The sequence below is a fragment of the Brassica oleracea genome, chromosome C9 (assembly GCF_000695525.1).
Source record: "Brassica oleracea var. oleracea cultivar TO1000 chromosome C9, BOL, whole genome shotgun sequence".
Classification (NCBI taxonomy): Eukaryota; Viridiplantae; Streptophyta; class Magnoliopsida; order Brassicales; family Brassicaceae; genus Brassica; species Brassica oleracea.
In genome coordinates, this window is record NC_027756.1 from 1385837 (window position 1) to 1390947 (window position 5111).

At 33.2% G+C, this 5111-nt stretch overlaps 1 pseudogene; it reads right to left on the reverse strand.

Moving 5' to 3' along the window:
* Positions 1–690: 690 nt before the first annotated feature.
* Positions 691–3618, reverse strand: LOC106316300 (annotated as a pseudogene).
* Between the last annotated feature and the right edge of the window lie 1493 nt (positions 3619–5111).

Below are 5111 nucleotides of genomic sequence, written 5' to 3' on the forward strand. Positions count from 1 at the left end.
AAAAAATAAGGTTTTTATGTCATAATTTGTTTAATGTTCACTAGAAAACATTATATTAACCTAAAATATAATAAGTGTGTATTTTTTCCTTAAATAAAAGTTACAGAATTACATAATATGATTTACATTTATGTGACAATTAATGATTATGAATAATAAATATTTGATAACGATTTTTGCATTCTTCTTCATTTTTGTTTAATTTTATATTTAAAAATAAAATAAACAATCACATTAACCATATAATAAAAAAATAGATGTTTTCTTATATGTTATCTTGAATTTTTTAAAATGACTTTAAATTACAAAAATGGGAAAACCTTATATGTTATATTTTTTTTTTAAAACGACTTTAAAATAGAAAAATGATGATAAGACAACTTACGGTCATCTTTCGATTAACTACTGGGGCTCTGGCCTAGCCGACCTTGTTGGGGTCGATGGAATCATTGGATCCTGCCAAACATTAATTTCATATCCAGAATGCACTTTATTTCTGATTCCCAATAGTAGTAGGTTTCTCGCCGCTATAATACTTGTCCACACATTAGATGGTCTATCCACTGCCCCAATTCGTAAAGGCGAACTCAGGCGGTAATATCTTCCTCGAAATACTCTCGCTGCTAATGAATCTGGGAATTGTACAAGGCGCCAAAGCTATTAAGTCGTGCCACGACAATAAACAATAATTTTATTACATTATTGACATGTGCATGTGGCACATGTACTTTATTGACTTTCATATAATAGAAAGACGCACATCACTGCTTATCACACAAACATAACTCAACTAATCAAAACCCCTTATTTAGTAGTACAACATAGTTCTTGATATTAGTTGAATCTTAAAACTATCAAAACATTCTTGAAACTCCCGTAACCAAGCTCATGCTTCAGAGACGGCACAATAAGCATGAAGAGTAGAACGAGCTCTACAACCAGCCTCAGTGTGATAGAAACTCATCAAGTCAACATAAGTGAATGGCTTGAAGACTCGTGGATGCTTCTCGTCCACAAGTTCTTTTGGTGGTTCTATGATGTAGCCTGCGTTTGGAGTCGAGAACAATGCTATTGAATATCTTGTTTCTTTTTCTCTGTTACTCTCACTGGATGAAAAGGACGAAATAGTCTACCATTCATAAGTGCCTGCAAACAAAAAGACAAAAACATCACCAAGTAAATCACTGTTACTTTTTTTTTTGTTAAGAGCAAGGTCATGATGTAAACAAACACATGATGTAAGCCAAGACATGCGCTTGTAGTGAAAGTGATAAGAGCAAATAAAACATCAGTTGCTATAAGATTTGGTTAGTCCCCTAACACTCGTGACTAGTGAGAGTGAACAAGAGCAAATAGAATCATAAGACATATTAGTTTGTAGAGAGAGGAATTGGTTGGTCACCTTAGTGGAAAGTGAATTGAAATCATCTTTTTCTTTTTCCCCGCTAGTTTTTTTTTTCTTTTAGTTTTTTCTTCCTCGACTTGTAATTTTAAAAGATGGGCCCTACTTTCTATTATTCCAACACGTTTTCTGTCTCAATTTAGTTCTGGTAGATAGCCTATGTAATCATGCACAACCATGTCAAAAACCTTATAACTTTTGAAGAGATCACAAATCATACTTACCAAAAAAAGAAGAGATCACAGATCATCAACGTTTACGCAGCAAATTAAAAAAACGTCAAAAGTTATATGGTGGATTTACTTTTGTAACTATCACATATCAGTATATATATATAGTCTCTCAATTTTCATAGTTTGAAATAATACTATGAAACAGTAAAAACAATTTCGTTTGGGTTTAGGTTTTAGAATATAAAAGTAAAAATTCTTAGTTTTCACTAAAAGGAAAAGAATATAAAAGTAAATTATGAAATATTTATGTTATAAAATCAGGAATATATTGAGGAGCGGTTAATATTTTACGTGTGTATGTCATCTCATAAAAAGAAAGAAGAAGTTAACTTACATATACAGAATCTCCAGCCATAACAACGAAAGAGTTACGAGATGGTTTCAGTCTGATCCACTTTTCATCTTTGTTTAACACCTCCAAACCTTCAATCTCATATTGATAAAGCACAGTGAAAAGATTTTTATCAGTATGAGAAGGTAAACCCAATTTTTTCTCCTCATCATCAGCACCACCATTAGCTGTAACACTATCACCAACACCAGCACTACTGAGAGTACCAGTATTAGCATTGGCATCAGCATTAGCATTAACATTGGTACTAACGTCGGCTTTAGACTCAACACTAGCAAAATCACTAGTTTTAACATCAACATCAGCACCAATGTCGCCATTAGCCTTAGCACCAATATTGGCGTCATCATTAATATGAACATTAGCAATACCACTAGCAATATCACTAGTATCAGCAACAACATTGGCATTATCCCTAGCACCAGCATCATTAGCACCATCACCAGCATCATTAGCACCCGCTGCAACATTAGTATCAACATCAGGAGGTGCTATATACTTCATCAGTCGCAGACGGTAATTCGTTGACTTGAGGTGTTCATCAAAGTAGTTTTCTATCCCAAAGCTCTCTATGACCATTCTTCTCACCATTACATCCAATTCTGCTAGCTTCTCTGAAAACTTCTGGATTGTTTCGCTGTTTTCAACAAAAAGAAATTTCTTTAAATTAACATTTTAATAAAAAAGAGAAGAACAAAACAAAACCAAAACGCGTGAACGTATTATGTAAGAAACAAATATTCTTGTTTTAAATAGAAGCAATTAACAATAACTTACGAACAATATATTTGATAAAGAAATCAACAGGGGTTTACGAACAAGTTACTTTGTGAAGCAATAATTGTGTTTTAAAATTGGCCTACGGAGTTTATGCACAAATCAGACATACACTATGAAACGATTTTCTCTGTTGATTGTTAAAAATATCGGTCTAGATGGTATGGTGCCTATGCACTAATCTCATTTAAATCACATAATTACCGCTTAGCGATTTCTTGCACATTAAGCAATATCGTGCTGTTCACATAACATAACCTTACCTGATACTCTTGTTACCCTCACAATCAGGGCGTAGCAGTTGAGTAAATTCGTTAACTTTCTCCAAAACATTGGAATCCTGGATCCCTAGACTCTCAGAGAGACCATTATGAGTTGAATATCCAGTGTACGGTTTCGGAGACACGTTTCTCTGTTTAGCCTCAACTGGTAACTCGAAAAGCTCTATCATGGCATCCAAAACTGACTTCTTAAGCTCTTCTGACACTCTATCATATGACACCTCAAAAGCGCCGTAGTCTTCAAGAGCTTTACGGACATCACTCCTCACTTCAACCCACTTCTCACCTCCTGGTTTTAGGGTTTGGTCCGAGAGATAGATGACTGGAAGTTGAGGAGTGTCTGCACCCATTCTTTTTTTCCTTTGGTGCAAATCCAAAAATATATTTATAAAATGTTAATTAGCTTTATATTTTAACCCGAAAGAAAATGTTTAAGTAGCTCTTTAATCATCACAACAAAAGAAAACATTAAAAACTCATAAGACAACTACCTTTGGAGTTTTTCTTTGATTCAAAGAGATCAAGCTGGTTTTCTTTTCCTTAGTTTTTTTTTTGCTTCCGTACTGAGAAAGTAAATGATGGAATGTCCCATTTATAGACAGAAACATTCTATTTTTTTTTTTTCTTTAGAGAAACACATGTGGTTTAATATGAAAATTCAAAGGGAGGAAAGTTGGTATATCACAAAAACAGATAGCTTTTAAAAAGTTGGTGAATTGTATATCTCGTTTATAACGTCCCAATACACTGAATTGCCTTCGTGGTATAAGATGAACAACAACTCAATCACTAACCTAACATTTCTCTTTTGTGAAAAAGATAAGTGTATGTGAAAAGCAACGGCTAAGAATATTAATCGTATGGAATTTCGGTTTTTGATAACAAGATATTTTGAGGAAGAAACTCATTTTAGTGTTTTTTTTGAAAAAAAAAAAAAAGATTTTGTTTCAAAAAAGTCAAAAATTTACACTCCCAATTAACATTCACACTCTTAGATCAATCATTATTAAGAAACTCTTGTGAATTCCTAACAAGTGTAACAACAGATTTAATATAGCTTATTTGTGTAATTAAATTTTAAGTTGCAAAGACATTTTAAATAATTGATATAAAGCCAATTCTTACAAAACATATTTGAAGTTTTTTTATGTGTTTCTCTTGAGAGACTCATGTCACTCAGCTCATTCTATCTCCTGCATTTATATTATTTTCATTCTTCTTTATCTCGGGTTATTAGGGGGTTTCTTAACCCGGAGGTTCCACAAAAACCATAAAAACCGATCACAAAAGTAATGAAATAAGAGCGTGATTAATCCGGGGTTCTTAGGATGGGGTTTTTAGCGGAAGTTAAGAAACATTTTCTTAACTTCCGCTAAGAACCCCACTCTAAGAACTATGGGTTAATCATGGACTAAGGACCGATCTTGGTTGGGTTTTTGCACTGTTTGTGGGTCCCACCGACACGTGGCGGTCCGCGATTGGTTTGCTTTTTAATTTATTTTTTTTTTCAGACCAAAAAAAAAAAATTTAAACTATTAAAGATGCTCTAATGATGATGGACTAACTGATTACGTTTTCATGCTTTGTTGGTATACGTGTGTGTTATTCCTTTATATATCAGGTGTATGTATACGTTTTCATGCTTTGTTGGTTACGAATAGAAATATAAGTTTTTTTAGTGGGTAGTTTTTCTTTTAGTGGGTAGTGTTTGTAATCAGAGGGAGTGCTTAAAGCTTTGATAAAACAAATCATAGAATGTAGTCAAACAATGAAATTGCATGAATTTAATTCCAAGAACTTTTTACTTCTTCTTTTTGGCGTAATTGAACCCAACATTTTAACTATACTTTGTGCAGCTAGAAAGATTAGTCCATTATGAAAATGTTGTGGCCGCCTGGGCCTGGCCAGTGTTGCTAATGAAGACCGAGATTTCCGAATTGTCAAAACATTATTTCCATTGCTAGTTTTCTACTTTACTTATAAAACTCAAAATAATAAACAAATAAAGGGAAAGTGAACTTTTTTTTTTGTAACACATGCTTTCATTAATTAAAAGAAATCAAGGC